Raw genomic sequence first — 14,831 nt, 5'->3', positions numbered from 1 at the left:
TTGCCCTGAGAATGTGAAATATCGCAAGCACTTTTTGAAGCACAACTTGATTTAGAAATGATTGTGAATAATTGGAAGAATGATCTGAAGCCACTGAAATGAGATTCAATAAAGATTAGTGTGAAGTATTGCTTCTCAGGAGGGGCAATTGTACACACATGTAGAGGGAGCAACTGGCCAGACAGTGGTGCAACAGAGAAGGAGTCGAGGGTGATAGGGGAGAACCAAGTATGACTCAAAAACATAATGTCTTTTTTGGAACAGTAACACTATCCTGTGGTGAAATAAAAGAAAACAGCATGTGTCAGACAGAGATAGGAATTCCACCCTACTTGGCACTCTGAGCTTTTAGCTCTGGAACTTGACCCGATTTTGGGCACCACGTTTTCAGAAAGATGTAGACAAATTGGCGAGTGTCCAGAAGAGAGCAACAGGAATGATAAGCGGTTTAGAAAACATGACCTATGAGGAAAGATTGAAGGAATTGGGTTTGTTTAGTCTACAGCAGAAGAGCCTGAGAGGGACATGATAACAGTCTTCAAGTATGTAGAAGGTTGTTGTAAAGAGGACAGTGATCAATTATACTCCAAGTCCACTGACAAAGCACAGAAAAAAAATGATTGCTTTAATTTGAAGTAAGGAAGGTTTAGGTTAGATATTGAGGGAAAAAAGAAAAACACCCAAACCATAAAAGAACAAAAACCTTTTTCCACTCTGAGGATAACTAAGCACTTACACAGTCTTTGAGAACTTTAAAATAATTGAGGAATAACACAAATACGGGCCGGAGAAAACATGGGTATTTTCAAAGCAGAGGGATGGACTAGGTAAATTACTGAAACTCCTCGCTCTGTATTTCTGATTTCTATGAAGTATGCATTACTGCTGTCTTTAATTTGCTCTGAAAATTCTACCTCACCCTGAGCTTTAACAATGCTTTAACAATGCCAGAATTAATGAGATTCCTAATTCATGCTAGGGTCATTTATTTTCGTTTCTGAATATGACTTCTGTTTTTATTTTTTAGAGAGAATACAATAGTTTAAAAGAGTCGTAGATAATTAAAAAAAAAAAAATCCACGTGGCTGTGTGTGTAGTAACACATTACTACTACTCCTATCAAAAGTTTTTATAAAGTTAAGTAACTGAGGCATTTAAAGTCTTAAGTTTATCTGTTGAAACACAAAGTGCATTAATAACCTAGGGATTGGCTTTATTTCACATGTAGCATGAACTTATTGTTCTGTTTCTGATATACATGTAACTACAGAATTGTCCTCATGGAGTACTAAATATGATAATATCATTATTGTCTTTTGATCTTCCCTGCACCTTAGGAAGGAATATTCCAGAGAAGGTGTTACCCTAGACAGATGGAAAGCATATTGCAGAGGTAGGTAGAAAAAAAAGGAAAGGTATTGAATAGGTAGATACATATTCCTTTCTGGTGTTTTTCCTTTGAAAGTGCTAATTTGCACTACAGAGATGGCAGGACAGGTGAGAGAAAATTACGTCTGAAACCACCACAATCAGATCTCCCAGGGCTAAGCTGTCAATAGCTCTTGGCTAAGTTCTTGCCATAGGTTCAAGTGGTATAAAAGCAAGGTGCTTCCCATTTATTGCTATTTTAACACCATTCAGTACTGTTTGTTATGATTTATGTTACTAAGCTTAATTTTAACCCAGGTTAGTTAGTGAAAATTAAAATTCTTGTATGATAATACCTACAGCTGTGACTCTATGTGGGTCACAGAATCCAGCACCCTGTTTCTGCTAAGTATCAGGTCACATCTTGTATAAAATGTTTAGAAAAATATCTCAACAATGTATAGGGGTCATAGGAAGGAAAAGATTTTCTTTTCAGTTGAGAGGTGTCTGAAATTGCTTGCTATCAGAAATACACCTATATCTGTGATTGTATGTATGTGATGGAATTACAATTAAAGTGGGTATAATTATAATAAAAAATGTTTGCTTCAATTTTCCATCTGATCATTTAAATAGACTATCATTTACCTTTTACATATTTTATCATCTTAAAATGCATTATCACCACTTCATCTCCCTCCCTATCATCACTCATCTCCAGGATTATAAAATCACCATTAGATACAGCATCCACATAGAGAGCATCACTAACAAAGGAGTCAGCAATGAGAAGCGGTCTCCAGGTTTCAGCCTTCCTCCTTTTAATGCCCATTAGTCTATCTATGAAAAATCAGCCATTTACACACACTCTCTGGGCGTAGTTACAATCAACCTATGGCAAAAGAGCAAAATAACACTGTATGCTTAATCATCCATAAACTGCACTCATTTTAAACTGCAAACTCCACAGAAACAGACTACTTTTACCTAATATATTATATGGTATTGCAAAGCTGCTAAATATTGCATTGCCAGAAAAGATGATTTTCAGTAATAGGTAAATCAACACATTTACTTACCATGATCCGGAAAGCAACTCTGTCATACTACACTGGTGAACTGAATAGGTGTCCTGGTGAACTTTCAGCTCTCACCTTTCTGACCCTGCTTGAAGCCTCTTGATAACTCACATACTTCAATTCCTTTCATGGTCAGTTCCTATCCTAAAGCCCACTTTCTCTACATGTCTTTATCCCTATTTTCCCTTGATAATGTCTCTAGTAAGTATTTAATTCTCCTGTAAAGTTTACTTCTTACCTCCACATAGACTGTCCCATAGCTAGATCTACTAGGCCTCATCACATGACATGGTAAAGGTCTATACATCAGAGTTACTGGTGATGTTTTCCTTTTACAATGCTGTTTAGGATGTTATAATCTCCTCCTATCCAAGAAATACCCAGAATGTCTTGAAGTACCTGAGATACTATGGATGCACTTATGATAACAAAGCATGGACAAGAACTGTTCTCTTGTACTTGTTGCACAGCATGTGATGCTACACTTCCTTCGTGCATAACGTTTCCAAGTTGATCTGAGGTACAATTATTGCTTTGTCTTCTTATCCAGGTATGTTCTTGTTTTTCATAGCATGAGAACAGCGGAATTGTGTTCCATGCACTGAAGCAAGGGTGTATTACAGATATGTGAAGGCACAAAGTCTATGGGGATAGTATTATAGGAAAGTACAGAGTCTAATCTGCTCTGATCTCACTTATGTTGTCTGCTGGGAGAGTTTCCTGCCTTGTATGCTCTCCCATCAGTCATTCCTGGGCATTATTACTGAAAACTACTGGTCAACACTGGCCAAAACTGTGCCATAAGGAGTATTAATAACTAAGCAAAATGGATGTTCATAGTCCCACAGTCAAGTTCACTCCCTGGCCCTGTTTTATTTAGAGTGTAGATATAGGCTTTCTTTGGACATGCTGTGCAAAGTGTTATCTGTTTTATTTTTGCTGTAATGCACTAAGGCAATGTGTAACATATCAGACGCTTTCATTTTTGAAGATATTTTCAGCTACAAGATTTCTTTTAATGACAATAATGACGATAATTAAGAACCAAGTGCCAAGAAGTAGCTCAAGTTTTGCATGTTATAGCTATTCTCTGAAACAAATGTCCTGTGCTAGGAAATAATAATGAAAGGGTGGCAGAGTTCATGGACAGTAACTCTCCCTTTGAGCTGGAGACCTCTCTCCAGACTTGTTTATTATAGTTTTGTACTGATTCAACTGCAGGTTTAGCAGCAAAATGAAAAGCTGTCTTGTTTAAAGGAAGATGTAACTCATTTTATGAACATGAACCGCAAACAGCTGCTTCCATATGTTGCTACTATCTGGATAAATTCTTCGTTAAATGGCATCTTTAAGATTAAACTCTGTGCTGAAAATAAACACAACAAAAGTGTGAGATGATTGAGGAGAACAGTGACCCACTCCAGGAGAAAATACATTTTGTTTCAGCTGATGATGAATCTGCATGACCCAGACAGCACGTTCTAATTTTGACTATCGTTGCATCCTGCACTATTTTGACATATAATATAAATGTCTGTGATAAGGGGTAAAAGGCACTTTGGCCCATCTGTGCTAGTTTTAAACCTGTTTGTCCTACTTTACTTTGGGATGATCTAGCCCTCTTTTTTTTTTTTTTTTTTTAAAGTGAATTTTTAACATAGTTTGGACCTACTTCTTTGTTCTGCAGTATCTCTATTAGAAAGCGTTTTAAGTGCAACCCTCTGTTAGCCAGATTGAAACACGGTTTGGAAAAGTGTCATTGTGCTCTCTTTGAAGTTGAAGAGAGACGCATCTGCCTTGAATGAGATCAGGATCAAATCACCTGAGCAAATGGCTAACTTCACATAGTCCCTTGGAAGTTAAGTATGGTTTGAAGCCTTCTGTAAAAGAGAAAGAGCTCTGGCTTCAGATTTAGTGATGAAGTATTTTCTCTTCGTAACAGTTAGAATGTGAATCTCCAGTGATGGCAGACCTTTCTCATGTTCCCATATTTACACTTAATCTTATGGATCTTTCTTCTCTATCAAATCTCTAGAAAAAAGTGGTATTTGCAAGCCCTGCTAGGAGCATGTCTTCTTCTGGAAATCTCCTAGTCACCTATGGTCACTTGCTCCTTGCTACACTTTCCAACTCTTGTCTCTGTGAGTTTCTATTTCTTGCTTCAAAGGGTTTTCATAACAGAGCCTAAGGAAGAATATACTTTGGCATTTAATGTGCTATCACTTACAGATTGTTAAATCTCCTTTACCTTCACATCTTTTGCACAGGGAAAATTGTTTTTCAAAAGAGCTGCTTGAAAATTAATTGAAAAAGGTGTGGGAAGGTGACTATGTGATTTTGGATGCTTGTCAAAAAAATGTACACGTGCCAGGTTAAATAAAAGATTTTTTTCAGATCCTTTCAAAAGAGAATTAAACTTGCTTTTACAGTACTGTTTTGCAATATTTTCTTGATATAAAGAACATTTTTTTCACTTTGGCAAGCATATCTATTTACTTTTTGTTGTCATGGTTGGAAGGGAAATCTTGAAAAGATGAGCCACCTACTGACAGTGTGGAGAGTCTGAAATAATAGCTCTCATGGGTCTGACCTCCCATCTCAGCATCAGACTGATTCCTACCGCTGAGCCCAATTCAGTGCAGTGATGGATGATTTGTGCAGGTACTTCCAACCCCTGCATTTCTACACATCTGGGATTTCAGAAATGATCACAGTCACAGTATGTCAATGGGTTACAGGAAACCTCGATGTGATTGTGCTTAAGGCACCGCTCTGCAGTGATTAAGTCTTACCCACAGTATTCACTTGTTTTTTCCAGCATGATCACAAGCAGCTTATTTATTACTGCAGAGGCAGTCATCTGCCATCTTCTGTTTTGCCAGATTTTTGTTCTTAATCATGTCAGTCCTTCTGCTTGTCATATCTCTGCAATCATATGCATGTCATTTACACTCATCCTTTGTGTGAATTGAAAACATACATTGCAGGCTTCTAAGTATTCAAGCAAAGTGAGCAAGGGAGAAACCAAATGTTAGTAACTACTGCTTTCTGTGTCTCATGCAAAAGACTTATCTTGATGTACAGTTCTGTGCTGGTTTAAACAGGGATGTGACATTTTAAAAAATCCACTTTGGGGGATGTTATTGAAAGAACTTAAATGCATGTTATGATTAACTTGCCAAAACTACTAGAAGTAAACACATCCTTAATGTAGACTACAGCGTCTTCACATAAAACTCTTTCCCACATCTCCTTCCCTCCCCTACACCTCCCAAGTTTCATCCTACCCTAAGGCAGTAAAATCCGTAGGGTGGGGGTTTCCTTAAACACATTGTATATGAGAGTATGTGACTTATCATCTCTGTGCCTCATTTACAGTGAGACTTAGCAGCTGCTTCGCAACCATGTGATACATTGAGCTTTGTATAATAGTTCACTTGAAGGTCTTTGCACAGTTCAGGCATGTCAGCTGAGTACCTTCAAGCAGTGCAGGGACTTGTAATTAGAGTGGCCCGAGGCTGCTCGCCTTTCTGAGGGGCTTTGTCTTCCCTAGGATCCCCGTGGCATCCTGTTTCCAGAGACACACCATCCAGAGCTCCAGCACGGGCTTGGCGGGCGGCGGGGGGGGATCCAAGGTATGCCAGGAACTGCAAACAGGTATGAGAGTTCAAGCCTAGACAAAGGTCTTGTTAGTCATCCGAACACAAAGCATGCAGCACCTTGCCCCTCTGCTGGATCCAGCAGCAGGTAAAGAGAGCACCGCCCTATGCTTTACCTCAGAGGAGTTATGCCCCGCTCCCTTTCCAAAATAAACAATCCACTATGTTTATCTGCAATGACTTTTGTCACTCTAAGCAAGTTGGCTGATACAGACTTTCTTGGGAGGATGTCAGATGAAGAAACTTCTCCAAGTCGTCCTTTTAAATGACTACATCACTTCTGCAGCACTCAGAGCACTTTATATCCTGCCTGCAGCTTCCCGTCCTTTTTTTGCCTGAGCATTTTTGGAAGGAGAGATTGAACAATTTAGAAGGGATAGGTCTGAATTTTTGCCTTTCAATTTCTGTCATGCCCAGAGGAAAAAAAAAAAACAACAAAAACAAAAACAGAGAAAAAAAAAAAAAGACAACAAAAGAGGGAGAGAATGAAAGAACATGAGATTTTTAGACAGAAGTGTGCCACTTTGGACGTTCCAGTTTGCCAAAGCACTTGAAAGCACAGAAGATTTTAGACAGCTGAACAACAAGGCATTTCTATTCCAGGTTATGAATAATCTGATTTCACCTCACAAAATGGTGATTTCTGATCTCTGGGTTGGGAGGAAATGTTTCTTGGAATATGGCACACTTCTCATCTGTCACTCTCCTACACTGATTCTGTAGAAAGCATAAATCACTGTATGAGAAACGACAGGCACACAGGCATTGAAGAGTTTCTGAAGAACTAAGAAACGTATCCCTTGTCATGGGGCCCTTCTGTCTTCTGGGAATAGCAGTGCTAAGGATATCACATACTCATACTCACTAAAGCATATAGCCTCAGTTGCTATATATATATCCGTCTGAATAAAAAAGAGTGACAGGCCACCCTCTGGCCCAAAGCCCGCTCCAGCTCAGCTGTTTACAGCCCCTATCTCTGGTGGGTTGTACTTCTGCTAGTAAATTAAATGCTTAGATTAAAGACAAGTGGACTGAGTGTACTGCTGCATCGCAAGGCTGGCCCTTGGCTCAGAGCAGTGCCAGAGATGGCCCAGAGGTCGTCATGGCCCTGAGACTGTTCCCAGTAGGCCAGCTGGGCTGGCCTCCCTCTTCTGCAGGAGTGTCTCCTGCCAGCTGGCCTCAGAGCTGCAGACCAGTCCAAGGCATGCTTCTCCACTGGCCTAGCTGGAGTTTGCACCCCTATGATGCCAAGAGCAGACCTGTTTTTCCTCTAGGCCCTAAAGTGTCCCTGTAGGCCCCAGAATACTATTATCATGACACTCTTAATTCAGTTCAAAGCAACTGAAATATTTGAGGGCTGTGTGGCAACTTGCTCTTTTTGCCAGTTGCCTTTGCAGTGGCCTCTTGCTGCTTTCATTGTTCCTCCTGACCTTATCTCTGCTACCACTGTCCTGTCTCTGATACAGCTTCCAGCAAGCCCAGCAGCAGTATTTTGCTTATTGGTAAAGTCGGTGCCGAAGGGACATAATTTCAGGCCCCTTTCTCTTCTCAGAAACTCATATTTTGTGGACTGGAAGTGCGGCTGCATGCAGAAGGGCTCCCTTCATGTTTCCTTCCTCCAGAGACGGACTTATGGGCAGTACAAATCTGAGACAAAGCTTACATTGTTTTCTGCTGCTACACATATTTGCCATTCAGAATAACAGCTAAGCTTGCTTCTACTCTAAAGCTCTTTGAAGACAAAGGTAAATTTCTTGCTACCATAAAGCTGGACAATTCAGTGTTAATTCTGTGTTTTTGTCATGATAGTTTAGGTGGACACAGGAAAGATCCACTGAGCTGCCATAACTGTTCTTTCTACCTCTAGAAAAAGCAGACTAAAAACAGCACAAACCACAGGACTCTTTAACCAGATCTAGAGTTTAGATACTGTAATTCACTGATGCTAATGTTATTATTTATAACTGCCAATGATAGTAATGCTGAATAGATTTTGGCCTGGTAGATCCTTTGTATGTTTAGGTACAGAGAAGTCTGATAAAGAGATTTCCCCATTTGTCCCTCTGGGTTTGTAACTAAAATTTGACCTCAGGCTTTGCATTCTCTCTGGTATTTTGAAATCAGTATCTCATTTTAGTAACCTGAATGTTCTAGAGCTTACCTAATTACCTATGACATAAGAATATTGTCACTTGGCCAGTTTTTCTTTTAGAGATAATGTTTTTGGAAATTCTACATATGCATCACTGAATTGCCTCATGTTTTTCAGGGCTCTTGGAAATGAGCACTGTATTAAATTCATCACAGAGTTAAACTTGTAAGTTCCCAGGCACAGGGCTCATCCTGCAAGATTGCATCCAGCTCATGTTGTTTTAACACTGAACATGTCTGTAATTTGGCTGGTGTCAGTGACAAAATCCCATTGATTTAAAGGAAAGTAGGATGGGGCCCAAAATGCTAATTCTGTTGACTTTTGTAATGGGCTTCAGTTTAACCCTACAGCACTGAAGACTGTTTCGTTTCCTATGGCCCAATTTTATCTGTTCATCTCAATACTCCAAGTTTACATGACTCCCTTTTTCATCCCATCAACAAAGAATTACGCTGAATTACGGCTTTGTTACTAAAGGGGAATTGTGTGTTTGAGGTATATTTTTCACAAGGCATTTTGGCCAAGTGGATGAGGTATTAATATGAGAAACTATAAACAAATCTTGGTTTTCTAAACTGCAGATAGAGTGATTGGCTTAATTTGTTTCTGTACACTGCCATCTTGAAAACTAAACTGAAGCATCCAAATTAAACAGGAGATGTAAATATTAGCCAGATGTTCCCTGGTGTCAGAACTCTTTTTATTCCTTTATTTCTATTAAATGGGTACATTTTTTTACATCTAACATAATGACCTATGTTTTAGGTTTTGGTCCTGGCCTAATGGCTTTTTATCATATGATTATGATATCATCCAATCATGTAAGCGTCATGAGATGCCCTTCAGCTTTGCTGAAGCACATGAGTGTCAAACTGCTTAGTTTAGGCTGGACCATTTGTCTGACTGTCTTAATGTGGGGAGTGAATGTGCTGTTAATTTAGGAAATGCCAACTGAGGCTGAGGCTTTAGCAAGCCAAGCAAAACAGAACACTGACCACAGATTGAAACATTACAGAGTTCCTTAATGGTTCTGTCAAAAAGAAATATAACGCTTTTTTTCCTCCCCCTCCAGAAGTTGCAATAATCTTCTGGTGCAAGTAGCAATCAGTAGGGTTTAGCACTGGTAAACATGGATAGAAAAGAGAAGCACTTGACTTTGGATTTGGTTGATGCTTTTTCCTGAAAGCATGTTTGAGTTCGATAATAGCGAAGTTTTTTGTTTTATTCTTCACTGTTAATGTAACCTGAAAATTACTGCAGCTACAGGTAAGTCAAAATTTAGCAGATATAGAAGATCTTTCATCATCCTTTCAAGATGTTCAAAATTGTAACACTCACCTGATGGATTTGATGCAAATGAACAAATGAAATTGACATCTCTATTTTTTTTCTGTTGTCTCAATGGCCTTGTTCAGAAATATGGTCTTAAATTTCCCTCAGTGTATGTCTGGAATTGTGAGATATTAAGAACGCTTGAAAAGTGTTGAATCTCCTGCTAAGCACTGACAGACAGTTAAGCACTGCTAAAAAAAAACCTGGATATGGCCCTAGATCTTCAACAGTTATAGATTCTGCTGAAAGGGTTTGCAGCAGCAATCTTAACTGCAAGATCCTTTTGTGAGCTGAACATCTGCTAAGACCCTTGTCCTATCTTTTGTATTATTATTTTATTTTATTTTATTTTATTTTATTTTATTTTATTTTATTTTATTTGTACCGATCTCTTTTTAACATTGCTGATCTTGGTTGGAACAATAAATAGTTTTATGGAGGCTGCTTAGCATCCTAAGCACTTTGGAGGGTGAAAGAGAGAAGGCTTAATAAATAAAATTGTTGTTATTATTCTTTATCTGTTCAGAGCTTTGTTCGAGGAGAGAGGACTGCCTGTGAACTCTCTTCTGCAGAAATTCTCATCACTTAGTCCATTTAAAAATAGACTGGACAAAGCACTAGGGAACACAGCAAAGGGCAATCTGCACTGTTAGTGACGGGGTCTAGATGACTTTCCCATATCTACGTTTTTTACTGTAGAAAGGTAGTATGTTACCAGTGTCCTTTAAGGCAACAGACTCAAACGGATTAATCTCAAATGCATATCTGTCCTGGGATTTCCGCCACATTCAAGCAACTGCAGTGAAAATTTCAGCTGTAAGTGACTGAGTAAGAATATTGCTATTTTTGCTGTTGAATTTCAAGATATCCTTCACAGTAAGCAGCATCAGTGTTTGAAAGTAAGGCTCTGAGGACCATTCCAGCTCATGGGAAAGCACTTTACAAATCATCTTTGTGAAAATAATAGAAACTTTCTCTTTTCCCACTCTCTGACAAAAGGTGTGAATTGCCTCCAGTGACATTGTTTCCATCAGTCTTGCTGCCATGTGAAGTATCCAGTCCTGTAAGACAAAGAAGGTGGAAGCCTCTTTCGCTCTCCAAAGACTCTCATCACATTGCAGTACCAGCTTTATTTCAGTTTATTACTTTATTGTCTGCAGAATGTGAAAGAGATCAAGCAGTGTTTCTTGCAAAGCAAAAGTTGTATCCATTCAAACAAGTGCACAGTAATGAACAGATCAAAATCTAGAGAGGCCTTGTATTTCAGCTACTAAAGCTACTTTCATATTCTGTGAAGCATGCTTTATTGCAGTTAAAATAAGCAGAGGGAGCCTCTAAAATCTTCATGTATGTTTATTCTCATATATAAGGCAAAAGGCTCCCAGTACATTTTGCGAAGTCCATAATAGAGCTGATTGCAAATACAGTTGTTATAAATCCATAATGATGAATTAAATGTTCGTAACATGCAGTTAATAATTTCCAAAGATGCAAGACGAAAGGCACAAAAGTGGAATTCATGAGATGTGCAGAAAATACAGATGAATAATTAATCACCTCTCACCACCTCCCTCTTTTCATTCTTATAATCTTTTTTTCCCATTAATGTGATACTTCAATAGCTTCATAGACTGGGCCCATCTCTTTATATCCCCAGAAGGATATTTACTTTGTTAATGAGGACTGTTTAGTAGGAGATACCATATCTTCAGTAGGATGAGCACTGTCATTCATTGGCTGACCATACTTAATTTGTGTTTAATTTTTGTTCATGGTTTCTACGGTTTTTTGAGATACCATGATGATGTTGAATCTTCTAGACATGCAGTCCCCAGCAGTCAAAAATATAGCCTCCAGTTAAAATGCATTTCACCCTGGTCTTGTTAAAAACGTATACATGCAGGAGAGGAAATGACTTCATTCTGCATGTAGAAACAGCATATTTGCTTTTTATTCCATGTTTTTTATTGTCTATCCAATACAATTCTTTTTCTCAAATATTTTATGATTCTTTAGTCATTCAGAAATACTTCAATAATTTCTTTATAATTAAAATGTGCTGAGAATTCCCTTTGACATCTTCTCCAGTCTATTATTATTTCTGCAATGGTAATTTAAAAAATGATAGCACTACTATTATCCTAGGCTTGCAATCACCATGGCTTCATACTGAAGTTTCTCTTAAATGAACTCTCTTAAGTGAATTCTTAAGTGAATTCTGCTGATAGAACTGCTGCTATCACCAAAACCCTGTGATAACAGAAGCTCTGCTACAATATCATGCTAAAATGATGCTAAAGCATCTACAACTTGAAAATAAACAACTGGTTAGGAAAGCAAAACAAAACACAACAAACAAACAATGACCACAAACACATGTGGAATAAAGGTCCAGCAAGAAAAATTGCTTAGATATGAAATGAACTTACTTTCCTAACAATGATATAACACTTGTGCACTTGTGCTAGGGTGGCCTCACAACTACCCAGAGTAGAAGATGTAAAGCAGTCTCACACATCTAGGAGTGCACTGAAGCAGAACTGAGTACTATATGGCATATTTTCTGAACTTATCCAAGACAGCAGTTCAATGTATCCAGCTGAAAAAGGTCCTAACAACTTCAACTGAGATTTTTGTATTCTCCTGGCAGCAACTTTCCCATGTACTGAGTGATTCTAGGGATGAATGCTGCAAAGGAGACAAAGGCCATGAGGAGGACTGTGAACTCTTAACTTCATCTTCCAGTTTCAAAATGCTGGACAAATGGTATGAATTACTACTGGTTTTATTCTAGCTATGAGCTGTACTGCTGTTCACCATTACTGCTTCAAGTTACAGCTTGCAGACAGGATTTCTAAGAGGTTTCTAACTATTTTAGGGGCATTTTTCTGGAATGGTCTTAAAAAAAAAAAAAAAGAAAAGAAAAAAAAAGTGGGTAGAAAATACTATAACATTCTGAAGACTTTTTCGTGTTTAGAGTCTAAGATTTTAAAAGTGAAAGCTCAGAAGTAGGTGATTTATTGGTATTCCTAAGGGTGTGTGTGATTTCAGTTTGTTGATCATTTGTTTTGTACCATATTTATACTCACCAGGAAGGAATTCCCATTTATTTTTCTCCCTTAATGCATAAATTGGCCTCTAATTTGTTTATTTGCATTCCTTTGAAGTGTTTAGAGACCGGTCATGGCTAGAGACAGGTGAATGGGTGCACTAATAACAGCTTCCAGGTGCTTGTGTGGCTTCTATTTCTCATACAGCATCAAATCCATGTGCTGATTCAGTGTCAAAACCACTTCCCTCTTCCCCCATATCACACTGGCAAAGAATTTTCAATTTTTACGTTCTTCTTTTCTCTGTAATGGATTTAACCCTTCAAATCACCTGCTGTGACAAGGACTATGGACAATAGCAGTGCCTTTGATTGACCTCCTCATTCCCTTGTCACATTAATCATTATGACATGCAGTCCCTCTCTGATGATCTTAAGTTTGCTATAGAATTATAAGAACTATTCAGGAAGGATCAAAATATAGAAAGGCCTTTTGTTTGGCTGCGCTTTCTGAAAGCACCTCATGTTTTATGACCGTAAAATCTGTGCAAGAAATTCCTGTCATTTGACTTATCTCTTTCAGAGCCTGCATCTCTGAAGAAAGCACAAAAACTTTTTAATAAAGGAGACTTAACTGTATTTGAAAAAAATATATATCTCTCTATACGTGAATCTCTACAAGTTAGTGAAGGCAGAATTCATGTATTCGTTTTGTTATATTTTGCATTGTGTGTCACTGATCACAATTGCCTAACATGGAGAGAAATTATGTTTTCCTAACATGGTTTCTACCTGGAACTGCAGTACCCAGTTCGCAGAGAGCTGCCAGTTCTTCCTAAGAAAAGCTGAGCTAGTATAATAATCTCACAGAGAGGGATACATTGGCTCAAAAAGTTTACACTTACATTTACCAAATTCAAAAGACCCCCTGTAATGTGGCCACAGAAAGATCCTCAGAGCTCCTAGATTCCATTTACTCACTACAGCCAGAGCGCTACACTTCCTCTGACTTAAGCCAATAATTACATCAAGGATATGTTTATCAGCAAGAATTAGTCAAGGCTTCTGTGAGTTTATGTCTCTGTAGCTACTAACTAACATTTAAAGAATTTTTGTGGTTGGTTGCCATTAGGATTTCACTGAAAAAACACAACAAAAACTTTAAAAAGCATGTACTAATGGGCACATGCATGCACATTAAGGCAAAACAGAAAAACTTGTTGCAAGAGAGAAGTGGAGAGCTTTAATTTATGATAACTAAAGGAATTTGAGATTACTACTGACAGGATTTCCTTCTTTAATAAGATCACAGTAGTATAAATAGAGGTGACATATTGCCTCAGTGAGAACTATAAAGTCCAGGTCTGTCCTAAGCAGTCATTTGCAGCAGTTGTTTGCAGATGGTGAAGTGTAGGAGTAAAGTAAGGAGCTGCAGACAAATCTTAATGTCTGCACAAGCTTCCAGGCCTGAAGGTTTAGGAAGTCTATTTTTAAACTTAGTTTCTTTGAAAAACTGGGTCCTGAGACTAATGCTTGTCATTATGGTAGAATAATCTATCTTCTTGCAGAAGTATTTGGGGATTATGTTTCACAGAGAAGTAGAGTTATCTGCCAGCGATTATTCTTCATGTTTGGGCTCTGTTTTCTCTCTCTTCCCAGTGAGGCCTACAGCTTTCTGTACTTCCTAGAGTATTAAAACCAATTACGCAAAAGTCTTCTCTCCTAGATTTCTGCAAACCGGCCTCTGTCCAATAAGACTTATTCCAGCAGCCTGCTCTGGGGTCTTCAGGTGCTGGCTTCCCTCAGAGCAGCAGATTCCTTGAAGAGGACAGTGCAGGAGCTGGTGTCTTTCTGCTGCTGCTGCTGAAATGTCTTCTCCTTAAGACTGGCCAAATGAAGAGCAAAACTCATTAAGAGGCTCAATAAATACAACCAACTTCAAGTGACAAAAACGGAAAAGCTCCTTGTGCAAGGATGCTCGACTGGTACCTCTCCCCCTGTTCCCCATGGGGCTTCTAGGGAAAGAAAATGAATCTTTTGTTCTAGTTTCATTATCCTCTCCTAGAGCTGAGTGGGGAGAAGTTGTGAGAGCATTTATTTGCCACATATATATGTGTGCAATTGCGTGCTGTGCTATCTGAGGGTTGTGTGCTTTCTGGAACAGGTGACAGTCCTCCAGACTCTCCAGACTG

The sequence above is a fragment of the Tetrao urogallus genome (genome assembly GCF_951394365.1).
Source record: "Tetrao urogallus genome assembly, chromosome: 3".
NCBI classification, from domain to species: Eukaryota; Metazoa; Chordata; class Aves; order Galliformes; family Phasianidae; genus Tetrao; species Tetrao urogallus.
Note: the sequence above shows the minus strand (reverse complement) of the source record.